General features: G+C 45.8%; 1 long non-coding RNA gene across 1 annotated transcript in view; it reads left to right on the forward strand.

Annotated features, from left to right (window-relative positions):
- LOC148189563 (uncharacterized) overlaps window positions 1-14915 on the forward strand; it is a 157174-nt gene that overhangs the window by 133429 nt on the left and 8830 nt on the right. Inside the window, exon 4 of the long non-coding RNA XR_015776611.1 lies at window positions 9763-9878. This is a non-coding gene — a long non-coding RNA (uncharacterized LOC148189563). The remainder of the gene's footprint in view (window positions 1-9762; window positions 9879-14915) is intronic.

Raw genomic sequence — 14915 nt, forward strand, 5'->3', positions numbered from 1 at the left:
CCAAGAGAGAACAGTCCAGCGTTTTCCAGCAGAGAACCATGGCCTCAGATTTGGAGGTGCTGACTAGCATCCCGACCGCTTAACACTCGGCTGCAAACCGCCCCAGTGCATGCTGAAGATCACGGTGTGATGGAGCCAACAGAACCACATCATCTGCAAAAAGCAGAGACCCAATTCTAATGTCCCCAAACCGGACCCCTTCCTCCCCCCTGGCTGCGCCTTGAGATCCTGTCCGTGAAAATCACAAACAGGGTCAGACAAGGGACAACCCTGGCGGAGGCCAACACCAACTGGGAACGTGTTTGACTTCACACCGAGTATGCAGACACAGCTCCCACTTTGGTTTTACAGGGACTGCATGGCTCGCAGAAGCGACACCAGTACCCTGTACTCCCGCAGTACCCCCCACAGGACTCCCTGAGGGACGCGGTCGTAGGCCTTCTCCAAGTCCACAAAGCACATGTAGACTGGATGAGCAAACTCCCACGACCCCTCCAGCAGCCTCGCTAGGGTGAAGAGCTGATCCACTGTTCCACGGCCCGGACGGAAGCCGCATTGTTCCTCCTAAATCTGAGGTTCGACAGTCGGACGGAACCTCTTTCCAGCACCCTGTAGTAGACTTTCCCTGGGAGGCTGAGTAGTGTGATACCCCGATAACTGGAGCACACCCTCCAGTCCACCTTTTTGAAAAAGGGGACCACCACCCCGGTCTGCCACTCCACAGGCACTGTACCCGACCTCCACGCGACACTGAACAGGCATTTCAGCCAAGATAGCCCTACAATGTCCAGAGCCTTCAGCATCTCAGGGCAAATCTCATCCACACCAGGCGCCTTGCCACCAAGGAGCTTTTTAAGTACCTCAGCGACCTCTGCCAGGGATATGGATGAAGGTTCCCCCAAGTCTTCAGACTCTGCCTCCTCCACGGAGGACGTGAAGGCAGGGTTCAGGAGTTCCTCAAAGTGTTCCTTCTCAAGTTTGACAATATCCCCAGTCCGGGTCAGCAGTTCTCCTCTCCTGCTGAGGACAGCCTGAGACAAGCCCTGCTTCCCCTTTCGGAGACGTCTCTCACTTTGCCAGAACTTCCTGGAGGCCGACCGAAAGTCCTCCTCCACGGCCTCCCGAACTCCTCCCACACCCGAGGTTTTGCTTTGGCGACCCCTTTTAACTGCAGCCCTTCTGGCCATCCGGTACTTGTCCACTGTTTCAAGAGACCTCCGGGCAAACAGAGCCCGGAAGGCCTCCTTCTTCAGCTTGACGGCCTCCTTCGGTTGCCGCCACGACAAGCACAGAAGGCCTTCTGACCACAGCTTCTAGCAGCCGCCTCCACAATGGAGACTTTGAACAAGGACCACTGGGATACCATGTCCCCAACCTCCCCCCGGGATGCACGAAAAGTTCCTCCGGAGGCGTGAATTGAAGATCTCGCAGGCAGGGGCCTCCACCAGACCTTCCCAGTCCACCCTCACTACATGCTAGGGTTTACCAGATTGTCCAGCAGCCTTCCCCGCCACTTGATCCAACTCACCGCCGCACCAAACCGTCTGTCCATCTCACACTCCATTCTACCCTCACCATGAACAAGTACTGAGATACCCAAACTCATTTGCTTGGGGTAGCAACTCACTCCCCACCAAGAGAGAACAGTCCAGCGTTTTCCAGCAGAGAACCATGGCCTCAGATTTGGAGGTGCTGACTAGCATCCCGACCGCTTAACACTCGGCTGCAAACCGCCCCAGTGCATGCTGAAGATCACGGTGTGATGGAGCCAACAGAACCACATCATCTGCAAAAAGCAGAGACCCAATTCTAATGTCCCCAAACCGGACCCCTTCCTCCCCCCGGCTGCGCCTTGAGATCCTGTCCGTGAAAATCACAAACAGGGTCAGACAAGGGACAACCCTGGCGGAGGCCAACACCAACTGGGAACGTGTTTGACTTCACACCGAGTATGCAGACACAGCTCCCACTTTGGTTTTACAGGGACTGCATGGCTCGCAGAAGCGACACCAGTACCCTGTACTCCCGCAGTACCCCCCACAGGACTCCCTGAGGGACGCGGTCGTAGGCCTTCTCCAAGTCCACAAAGCACATGTAGACTGGATGAGCAAACTCCCACGACCCCTCCAGCAGCCTCGCTAGGGTGAAGAGCTGATCCACTGTTCCACGGCCCGGACGGAAGCCGCATTGTTCCTCCTAAATCTGAGGTAAATCTGACGGAACCTCTTTCCAGCACCCTGTAGTAGACTTTCCCTGGGAGGCTGAGTAGTGTGACACCCCGATAACTGGAGCACACCCTCCAGTCCACCTTTTTGAAAAAGGGGACCACCACCCCGGTCTGCCACTCCACAGGCACTGTACCCGACCTCCACGCGACACTGAACAGGCATTTCAGCCAAGATAGCCCTACAATGTCCAGAGCCCTCAGCATCTCAGGGCAAATCTCATCCACACCAGGCGCCTTGCCACCAAGGAGCTTTTTAAGTACCTCAGCGACCTCTGCCAGGGATATGGATGAAGGTTCCCCCAAGTCTTCAGACTCTGCCTCCTCCACGGAGGACGTGAAGGCAGGGTTCAGGAGTTCCTCAAAGTGTTCCTTCTCAAGTTTGACAATATCCCCAGTCCGGGTCAGCAGTTCTCCTCTCCTGCTGAGGACAGCCTGAGACAAGCCCTGCTTCCCCTTTCGGAGACGTCTCTCACTTTGCCAGAACTTCCTGGAGGCCGACCGAAAGTCCTCCTCCACGGCCTCCCGAACTCCTCCCACACCCGAGTTTTTGCTTTGGCGACCCCTTTTAACTGCAGCCCTTCTGGCCATCCGGTACTTGTCCACTGTTTCAAGAGACCTCCGGGCAAACAGAGCCCGGAAGGCCTCCTTCTTCAGCTTGACGGCCTCCTTCGGTTGCCGCCACGACAAGCACAGAAGGCCTTCTGACCACAGCTTCTAGCAGCCGCCTCCACAATGGAGACTTTGAACAAGGACCACTGGGATACCATGTCCCCAACCTCCCCCCGGGATGCACGAAAAGTTCCTCCGGAGGCGTGAATTGAAGATCTCGCAGACAGGGGCCTCCACCAGACCTTCCCAGTCCACCCTCACGACATGCTAGGGTTTACCAGGTTGTCCAGCAGCCTTCCCCGCCACTTGATCCAACTCACCGCCGCACCAAACCGTCTGTCCATCTCACACTCCATTCTACCCTCACTCGCGAACAAGTACTGAGATACCCAAACTCATTTGCTTGGGGTAGCAACTCACTCCCCACCAAGAGAGAACAGTCCAGCGTTTTCCAGCAGAGAACCATGGCCTCAGATTTGGAGGTGCTGACTAGCATCCCGACCGCTTAACACTCGGCTGCAAACCGCCCCAGTGCATGCTGAAGATCACGGTGTGATGGAGCCAACAGAACCACATCATCTGCAAAAAGCAGAGACCCAATTCTAATGTCCCCAAACCGGACCCCTTCCTCCCCCCGGCTGCGCCTTGAGATCCTGTCCGTGAAAATCACAAACAGGGTCAGACAAGGGACAACCCTGGCGGAGGCCAACACCAACTGGGAACGTGTTTGACTTCACACCGAGTATGCAGACACAGCTCCCACTTTGGTTTTACAGGGACTGCATGGCTCGCAGAAGCGACACCAGTACCCTGTACTCCCGCAGTACCCCCCACAGGACTCCCTGAGGGACGCGGTCGTAGGCCTTCTCCAAGTCCACAAAGCACATGTAGACTGGATGAGCAAACTCCCACGACCCCTCCAGCAGCCTCGCTAGGGTGAAGAGCTGATCCACTGTTCCACGGCCCGGACGGAAGCCGCATTGTTCCTCCTAAATCTGAGGTTCGACAGTCGGACGGAACCTCTTTCCAGCACCCTGTAGTAGACTTTCCCTGGGAGGCTGAGTAGTGTGACACCCCGATAACTGGAGCACACCCTCCAGTCCACCTTTTTGAAAAAGGGGACCACCACCCCGGTCTGCCACTCCACAGGCACTGTACCCGACCTCCACGCGACACTGAACAGGCATTTCAGCCAAGATAGCCCTACAATGTCCAGAGCCTTCAGCATCTCAGGGCAAATCTCATCCACACCAGGCGCCTTGCCACCAAGGAGCTTTTTAAGTACCTCAGCGACCTCTGCCAGGGATATGGATGAAGGTTCCCCCAAGTCTTCAGACTCTGCCTCCTCCACGGAGGACGTGAAGGCAGGGTTCAGGAGTTCCTCAAAGTGTTCCTTCTCAAGTTTGACAATATCCCCAGTCCGGGTCAGCAGTTCTCCTCTCCTGCTGAGGACAGCCTGAGACAAGCCCTGCTTCCCCTTTCGGAGACGTCTCTCACTTTGCCAGAACTTCCTGGAGGCCGACCGAAAGTCCTCCTCCACGGCCTCCCGAACTCCTCCCACACCCGAGTTTTTGCTTTGGCGACCCCTTTTAACTGCAGCCCTTCTGGCCATCCGGTACTTGTCCACTGTTTCAAGAGACCTCTGGGCAAACAGAGCCCGGAAGGCCTCCTTCTTCAGCTTGACGGCCTCCTTCGGTTGCCGCCACGACAAGCACAGAAGGCCTTCTGACCACAGCTTCTAGCAGCCGCCTCCACAATGGAGACTTTGAACAAGGACCACTGGGATACCATGTCCCCAACCTCCCCCCGGGATGCACGAAAAGTTCCTCCGGAGGCGTGAATTGAAGATCTCGCAGGCAGGGGCCTCCACCAGACCTTCCCAGTCCACCCTCACTACATGCTAGGGTTTACCAGGTTGTCCAGCAGCCTTCCCCGCCACTTGATCCAACTCACCGCCGCACCAAACCGTCTGTCCATCTCACACTCCATTCTACCCTCACTCGCGAACAAGTACTGAGATACCCAAACTCATTTGCTTAGGATAGCAACTCACTCCCCACCAAGAGAGAACAGTCCAGCGTTTTCCAGCAGAGAACCATGGCCTCAGATTTGGAGGTGCTGACTAGCATCCCGACCGCTTAACACTCGGCTGCAAACCGCCCCAGTGCATGCTGAAGATCACGGTGTGATGGAGCCAACAGAACCACATCATCTGCAAAAAGCAGTGACCCAATTCTAATGTCCCCAAACCGGACCCCTTCCTCCCCGGCTGCGCCTTGAGATCCTGTCCGTGAAAATCACATACAGGGTCAGACAAGGGACAACCCTGGCGGAGGCCAACACCAACTGGGAACGTGTTTGACTTCACACCGAGTATGCAGACACAGCTCCCACTTTGGTTTTACAGGGACTGCATGGCTCGCAGAAGCGACACCAGTACCCTGTACTCCCGCAGTACCCCCCACAGGACTCCCTGAGGGACGCGGGTCGAGGGCCTTCTCCAAGTCCACAAAGCACATGTAGACTGGATGAGCAAACTCCCACGACCCCTCCAGCAGCCTCGCTAGAGTGAAGAGCTGATCCACTGTTCCACGGCCCGGACGGAAGCCGCATTGTTCCTCCTAAATCTGAGGTTCGACAGTCGGACGGAACCTCTTTCCAGCACCCTGTAGTAGACTTTCCCTGGGAGGCTGAGTAGTGTGATACCCCGATAACTGGAGCACACCCTCCAGTCCACCTTTTTGAAAAAGGGGACCTCCATCCCGGTCTGCCACTCCACAGGCACTGTACCCGACCTCCACGCGACACTGAACAGGCATTTCAGCCAAGATAGCCCTACAATGTCCAGAGCCTTAAGCATCTCAGGGCAAATCTCATCCACACCAGGCGCCTTGCCACCAAGGAGCTTTTTAAGTACCTCAGCGACCTCTGCCAGGGATATGGATGAAGGTTCCCCCAAGTCTTCAGACTCTGCCTCCTCCACGGAGGACGTGAAGGCAGCGTTCAGGAGTCCTGAATGTTCAGGAGGACTCTCCCCTCTGTTGGACTTGTCATTGAGCTCGCACCGAGCCTGCTCCTCTAGTGTGCTGAGATAGAAATTAATTTAAGTTTCCATCTTCTTCTTTGTCGAGTTGATGCAATGAATTCTGCAAGTGTCATCTTCTCTGAGTTTGATCTCGCTGTCAATCCTCTCTGAACAGTACACGAACTAAAAAACTGAACTGAATCAGCCCAATATATAGACTCCCAACATTCTAGAACATTACATCATTGACTTTAATGATGATGTCACTGGATTCTGGTGCAGTGCTTTATGACATCATGGCATTTCATTCTATTGTGTTCATTTTTTTTAAAGAAAATGAAACAACTGTTGTTTGCATAAACAAAACATTTGTTTATGTCAATAAAGATGTTTAATATTACATATTAAATTCACAGGTAACATATACACAGGTTCTATATTATATTTATGTGGTCCATTCTTTTATAACTTTACAATACACTAAATCACAATTATGTATAATTTAATGTAATGCATCCCTAATTTTGCGACTATTATGGAGCAAATCACTGTACGCAAGCAAACTGTATACTGTACAGCAAATTATATATAACCTTTATTTAACCAGATAAAAACCTATTGAGACAGTACAGGTTAATACATACAGTTTTCGTTGTAGCTGCAATTCTGTTTTATATATATATATCTGTGTGTGTGTGTTTACATATATACATATATTTTAGGTATCAATCCCCCCATCCCTTGCAGTTAAACACCATAGCTGTTTGTAAACGCTAGTAGAATAAGTCATCCAGTTTATAACCTGCTGGCCGGTTGAGGAGAAAGCTCAAAGCAGCCAAAACATAGCAGGACTTGGCTGGTGAGTCGTGTTTCCATCCTGATCATAAGTGCCTACTTGACTCTTTCATCAGCGCACTGATGCAGTAAATGCACTTGACCGTGAATTTAACCAGGACTTTAGATGGTTGAATTTCCAGACACTTTAGTTTACAGTTCAAAAATGCTGTATGTTCTCCTGTGCCTTTTAAATTATTATGAAGAGTTGATAAATCACTCAACAGCTGAATAAAACATTTATTTAAATCTGTATTTTGTGCATTCATCCTCTGTGCCAGGAAGAGAGGAGGCACATCGTACAATGTTTTCATGGTAGTTTGGCGTCACTGTGTCAGTTTGGCTTATAAGGAAAAACAAGCTCCCTGTTCACAACAATGAGCAGTTAGTCGTCCCTGTATCTGATCTGTGTGTCTCCCACCTTCCTGTCTCATCTGTTGGCTCCATCCCATGAATAGTGACTAGATACCCACAGAACAAAGGGATGAGGATATGATGAGATGAGATATGAGGCAGACGGGGTGTGTAGCCTGAGGGTGGTTAATTGTCGCAGCAGGTTCATAACTACCTTAGTTTCACTAAGATGCTAATTAGGCATCCTGTTAGCACTGGGACTCCCATATACTGCGGCGTTTCTGTGGGTATGGAGCTCCTAAAGAGAGCACACTGTGCCCCATCATTATCACAGGACGTTGTTTTAAGTGGAAAGTGAACATTTTAAGTGAAAAACAAATCTGATCGTTATTGAAATTTTTGGGAACTATGACTATTTACTTTCTTCTCAGGAATTAGGTGAGAAAATCAATATCAGTTTATAGTCCAATTTAACTTGGAGCAGGCACAAACAGCTAGTCTCCACCAAAGGACAAATAAGCCATCAAAAGGTTGAGAAAAAGTTTTGTTTACATATTTCATTTTGTTATCTAAGAACAAATAGTTAACTTAAATGTGTTTCTGAAAATGTTTGAGGGGAAAAATAAGCCAAAAAGTTCTCAGAGGTGGTGCATCATGCTGGATGCCCTTTATTTGCTATAAGTAGCATGGATTTAACTTGAAAAGCAACATAAGACTACCAGAATGCATTGCACAGCTGCTTACAGACAGTGGATGAAAAGACCGGAAATGATAAATCCTGTGGATACATTGCATAATGCAACTTTAAAGTCTGCTCCGCATTGTGCTCAGCAGCGCCCCTTAGCTGTTCTAAAATCTTTGAAAAACCACGGCTCTTGTGACAAATTGCTTAAATATTTTTTGGAAACATGCACATGTACAAGCATGTCTGCCCAGCATCATGTATTCCTCTAACAGAGGAGCAGGACTAGTGAATTTTATGTATCCATTATAGGTTATTTGCATTTGGATGGATGGTGCAGACACTTTCCTACGTATTTGTTTGCTCACAGAGAAGATGTTTTCCATTTTGAGGTTATTTGTTATCCTCTATGTACTCATTGATTTTTGTTCAGTGATTTGTTAAATCTGTCTGGAGGCTGCAAGGTTATGGTAAAATGTAAACTTTACTGATCTGAAATAACGGCATGTTTTAAGGTTTTGATACAGCTTATTGCTGGTGCAGAGACACCACACCTCATTATACTCAATTATCCACCATTCTGGGTCCATTAGTGCCAGCTGTACTGATTCACATGCGAGGTGCTTGCAAACCAGCATTTTTCTTTGGGAATTAAACATTTGCTGCATTCAAACTGGGGACTTGTTTAAGTTAAGATGTGGCGGTAAAGATAGGACAGAGTACATTGTGAGAGTGTCAGGAATTTGTGACCAGGATTAAAATCTACAGTCACTTTATCAAATTCTGTGTATTAATATGACAACATTACATAAGCCCACATTTAGCGTTTTGAGCTGGATTTAGTTCTGAACAAAAAACATGTAACATTTGTGCCAGGTGTGACAGATATTTTCATATTTAACCTGCATGACAAAAAATGATTACATTTGGCTCACGAAGGATTTGACATCAGTGGGGTTTTTTTCTACTCTTGTGTAAATCCCATCAGAGTTGGCTGCACGCCTGGTGTGTGTTTTGACTGGATGCAGTATACTCAGGCTTTGGGTCTGACAGAGATGGTGCGATCATCTCTCAGTGCCGCCTGTTAGTGGTGACAGCCAATAACCCTTCTGTGACCTCCCAACATGTTAGAGCACCATGGGATAATTAGGTGGATAGAGTCACAGTGATAAACACACATACAGGCGTAATATGAGAACCTCAAAATGTCGATTTTTCATGTTGATGATGGATTACCTCTTTTGAGAAAATGTTGGTTTTCTCAACAAAACCCTTTCAAACCTGACTAAATTGGTTTGATTTCATTCAGAAACATTTGGGGATGGACAACAAAGTAATTACCAAGACATGGCCCTAAAATTAGCCAAAAAAAAAATAGTATGAAAATTACCTTAAAATAAGCAGAAAAAAGAAGTAAAAAGCAAAAACAAACAAGAAAATGACCGGAGAGAAGTGCAGAAAAAAAGAAATTGTATTTATCTTAAAGCGTTTATATTTTTTCTGTAATATAATTTTAAGTTTGAAATTATTATACTTATAATATCGTTTTCTTGACATCTTTCCCTTTTTTGGGATAATTTTAAAAAATCCTCCCCTCTTTCTTAAAAATATTTTTTAGGTAATTTTCTTGTCATCTTTTACTATTTACTTGCAATTTTGTGGGATATTGCTTGCCAAATTGATCAAACCAAATAGCTCAGGTTTCAAAGGGTCAAACAGGTTGTGAAAGGCGTCTGAACACAGGGTTAAAATCTTTTGATCAATGTCAGTATCAACCTTTGTGCCACTATGAATGAGAAGTCCTCAAAGTGCTCAGAAACATCTTTGTATCCATGACAACTCATTCTGCTAATGAAGACAATGAGTTTGTTGAAAACTTTAGGTGAGATCATACTGTCAGCTGCTCTAACTCTGAAGCTGGACTGTATTCATGTATTATGTAACAAATTTCTGACTCTTGCATTGTTACCTGCGGACAGCTTCATTTCAGCCATTTTGACTGACATTGGTTTCATTCTTCTTTTCAAACAGGAGCTAAGAGACGTCACCTGAAATATCGATGTGCAAGCCCGCTCCAGACTGTGTTTCCTGCTGGGAGAGTCGTGATAACAAGTTTCCAAGGTTGTTGAAATGCAACAAAAGAGCAGGTATGTGGCAAAGATGACTAACATACAGTAAAAGTCAGACTGCATGTGAGGTTTTATGTGGTTAACATCAGGGATAAAGGATTAATCGTATTCAAACAGACAGTGCGATGTGGTGGAACACAATTTTCTGAAAGATTGTAAAAGCTGAGATTTTAAAAATGTTTCAACAACAGGATTGTCAGACTCACATGGACCCATGGCTTCACCCACACACATATTGTCCTACGCGCCATGTGACATGAGCGTACATGAAGAAAACTATTTGTAAAATGCTGCGTGTGAAAATGACCAAGGCCAAGTTGAAGTGCAGTCCACATGTTTGTATATTACATGGTTGTAAAAGTAGCATGGCTCATGTAGCTTGTATTTGCGACTGTGTGGTTGAGCGAGAGTGATGGTGGATGGGATTGGGAAGCCCGTTCTCAAACCCAAGTTGTTGTATACCAACACTTTGTCAATGGTGACAGCATCAAACACCGAGGCACCTTTCACAGCAAGAGCCAACCCAGCTGTTTGTTTCCTGTGTGAAAGCACAACTCAATTAAGCTATTTTAATAACAGCATAGCGTGCTGGTATGTGTAGCATGCTGCGGTAGCGATATATGTCGCGTTACGTATATCACGTGACTTTGCATGACGTTAGTAGCAATTATACTGATTGTAAAATAAGCCATGTTTTTTTCTTAACCTAACCGTGGACCGTTGCTTTAACTTAAGGAAATAAAACTAAAAAGTTTTTGTTTACATATGCTGTTGGTATGTTTCATATGGTGGTATTTGATGAGATGTGATGAAAATCTGCAGGATTGGAGTGAAGCACAAATTAGGAGTATTAAATGTATATTTGTCGGTTTCGGTTTGTCTTAGAATGAATGCTGCAGCTCAGAGACAGTCTTCAGGCTGTCAAGGAGGAATGGTTAACAACATATTTACAATAAGGCAAGTGGTGAAGCCATCAGTGTGCTCTTTAGTTTGTTTGAAAAATATCTATCTCAGAATTCAGCCTCAGTTCTAATTGATTTGAATGGATTAGCAACATAACGACTAATATGACAGTATTTATGTCCTCTAAGAGCAACATATAATTCAGCTTTTTTAGGGAGAGACAGATGCTAAATAATCCCCCAAATTGATTTAAATACCTTTCAGCACTTAATGGTGTCATTGCTCTGTCCTCAGCGGCAAACATCACCCAGCTTTTACTTAACTGTAAAACACACAATGTTGAGACATTGCAAATTCTATCTTACGCCTTGTCAAGTGTCAGGCAGTGTCACCTTGTCAGAGGGCACTGCTAGTGTTGTAGTATGGTGCAATAGAGGCAGGCACACACACACACACACACACACACACACACACACACACACACACACACACACACATACACGCATGCACACACAATGTTGGCTCTAACCATCCCATACAGCATATATGCACCCCTAGTAAGCCTCATTAATTTCCTCATTCCTCACACACACATTAAAACCCAGAAATAGGGTCACATCCCCCACCCTCTCTCAGCTGTTCAGATTATTAAAGACTGCTCTTGTGCTCCTCGATCAATTGGACTACTTTTAAAGATGGATTGCTTTGGGGAGATGATTTGTGAGCTGAGCAGTTTGTGTGGGTTCATGTACAACTCAAGGGCGGAGCTTGGTGTTGTAAACATTTGGGGTTCAGCCCACATCTGGGGGGGAGGGGGTCCGGTACCATTCTTCCTCATGTTTTTTTCCCATGTACAGCAGCTACATGCACTACTTTCAAGCCATTTAATAATAGAATGCCTAAAAATCTGTGCATCATTTGGAAAAAAACATGATAGTTGCAGAGAAAAACATTGATATCCTATTTAGGGGTTCTGCTTGAAAGTCGGAGATTTGAATAATCCGTCTCTCAGTCGACTGGTATTGCTTAAAGTCAAGCACTCCTTATTGGCAGGAGGTGTTTTTGCTCATCCTGGGTTAGGTTAAAGCCTAACACTAATTTATAATTCTAGATTACACGATTAAAAAAAAACAATCTTTATTTTTGTTCGGGTCAGCTCCAGAATGAGTGAGTGAAGTGAAACCAAATGCAACTTACAAGCTAGGAAAAACTGTTTTTTTGTTTTCATGTTTTAAAGCTGCTTCATGAAATTCCTCTACCTCCCATCATGCTTGATAGGTCAAGTCTTGAGTTTTTTATTCACAGCAAGTCACAGATCACCAGTCAGAGGGAGTGGGCAGAAGTGTAGATGGTGCTCTTTAATTATTGTCTCTTCAGCCACTGCTGCTCATACTGACCATCCAGTCTATGTAAATAACCTAGTCCGACCTCCCAGAATAAAATTCACACAAGTCTTATAACCGTGGCTCAGTTCAGGCCGCAGTGGACGGTTCTCCGGAGCCCTCTAACAGTTAGAGGAAGTTTGTTGGATTCAGTGGCATCTAGTGGTGAGGACTGCAAATTGCAACCAGCTGAATCTTCTACCATCAGGATTCCTTCAATATTCATCATTCAGGAGGTTTTAACTGGGAGCCAAATTATCAGCAAAGGTCTCTTCCTCTCCAAAACAAACAGTGGTAAAAAGCGATAAAAACACATTGCAGAGGGACCGCTAACTATGGTGGCCGACATGAGAACATGACTGGCTCTATTTAGAGCTAGTGTTTGTTTGTCCGTTTGGTTTGGTTTATCCATTTTGTGCAAAAAAATAAACAAGTGCCTGCTCCCTTTGTCGATATAAAAGGCTCATGCTAAGGTTATGAAAACACAACAGTTCTTATGTTCAGATGTTCATACACCAAATGAAACATTATATCATATTCAATTTCTGCCAATATATCCCCCAAAATCCTTCACACGAGACCTTTAAGGACAAAACTCAATAGACCCAAAACATTATTACTCATCATTTGTCAATATTAGACTGAAGGAACAAGTGTTCAGAGACAGGACTAATGATGTGGAGACAGTGTCAAGGGTTTCTCCTCAGGACAGCATTTCTTTCATTATGGCAACATTGCACATCTGTCATATTTTGTTGTTTAATGCACATAGGAACTCATCTTTCATGATCCTAGTATTAATTCATATCAGATTTGTATTCATTACTCCCATTGTTATGTGGTTTTAGAGTAAATATAGTCTTTTGTTTTTTTGTACTTTGAATGAAAACAAAAGTGTGCAAAAAAGCATCAAAATAGACCTTTTAAATTGAAATAGTGCCATGGGTCAAACCACCAGAACCCCAGACAGATGCCTGAGCTAATTATTTATATATTAATTTTAAATGTTTGCAACTGGCCCTGACCTCAGTGGCATGTCCAGACTTTTTTTTTACTGGGGTAGACCAAGTAGGGCACTGACTTATGCAGGGGTGGCATGAAATACCAGCGCTGCAGAGGGCACATGGGTCGGCATAGCTTTAATTTATCATTTCAGTCTCAGTGTTTTACATTCCTGTTTATTGTTTAGTTTAAAAGATGAATAGACCTACTGATCTCAACACAACAGAGTGACACAAATACAAAATAACCCTTCCATACTTTACTGATGAAAATGTGTCTCCAAAAGTACATAGTACAATAGCAAGTATAAAGTTGCAATAAATTTAACATGCCAAAGAATTTAAATAAATAAGCTCTTTTGAACACACTTATTAACACTTGCATCAGTTTATTTGTCATCTTGTTTAAGACTCAATTGCACCTATAAACGAAAATTCAGTTTATTTGTCAAACAGTTCAAACTGATTGGACAGATGGTAATAGAGTCTAACCTGGGGTGGCCAATCGCTCCCTCGACACGCCCCTGCCTAACCCTCTCAGCCCAGGCAAAGCAGGTTGAGTCTTTATGTTCTCAGCTGTAGAGAGGTAACCCCTGCTTTGGCTGCCAGAGGTTGAAGGCTTCATTCTGTTTCCTTTCATCGGTGGCCCTCTTACTCTTAAAATCACTGCTACATCTATATTCTCATCTGGGAGCTGCATAGGACTCTCATCCATCTGCAGTCGCTCTTAACAGTAAACAGGCCTGCTGGGAAATTCACATTTTCTCAAGGGCATCTTGGCATAACAGCCACTGATGGAAACTACATCCCAACTGTGTCATCATGTCACCCACTCTGGCAGCTGTGTGGTGTCATATGGAGTCAAGACAATCCTGTGCTGACCCCTTACACCACAGCAGATGGCTGCTGTTCTGATAAATTGACACTAGGGACTTTAACATGCAAGTAAGCATGTGTTAATCACGTCACCATATGGTGTCTCAACAGTTAAATGCTGCGTCAGTTGTGGAGGGAATTTGTGCTCACTGTATCATATTTTTGGAACAATTCTGTGCAGCATGATGTACAGTATAAACACCAGTTATTTAGGTACATACACAGCTAAAACTAATGCAGTTTATTTTAACCGTGTTGTAATATATCCTACAATCATGACTTATAATGTTCAGTTTTTGTTGAAACTGTTTTAGAGAGGTGTTAATTACCAGCTGGCTGATATTGTTTTCACTCTGTGAGTCTGTGTGTGTGTGTGTGTGATGCAAAAATTGTGGTCCTGACAAAACAGGAATTTGTAGCAGGAACTACCATAGCAGAGGTTTTGTGTCTTTTGCCCTGAGTTTCAGTGTGTCTGTTTGTCTGCACCATAAGTAGAAAAAAAAGAAGTTTTTTACAGTCTATGGTCTGCAGTGTTTGTTGATTTTGTCATCGCAAGGATGTCACTACCATGCAAAATGCAGTCACAAAATTTAGGTGTGTAGTTTAGATCATCAGGCCGAGTTTGAAGAAGACATAGTCTGAGCAAGTGGGCTAGCAGTAGGGGGAGTAGGAATTAGGGAGGATGCCAGAGGCCCCTCCACATTGTGCCCCTGGCCCACATTTGTTTCAAGTTGCAGATTGCAGGAGTGATCCCATTGCAAGATGGTCTCTAGTTCAACTTTATGGTCATATTGAAGGCTGCAGTTTTAGGTGCTGTTTTGAATTTTATTTCAGTAGACCACTCGAATTTTTGCATTTAACCTCGTCTTGAGTATGGCTGGACCAAATACCTC

Source organism: Plectropomus leopardus, chromosome 5 (assembly GCF_026936395.1).
Source record: "Plectropomus leopardus strain MGB_pleo_1.0 chromosome 5, ASM2693639v1, whole genome shotgun sequence".
In the NCBI taxonomy this organism is placed as follows: Eukaryota; Metazoa; Chordata; class Actinopteri; order Perciformes; family Serranidae; genus Plectropomus; species Plectropomus leopardus.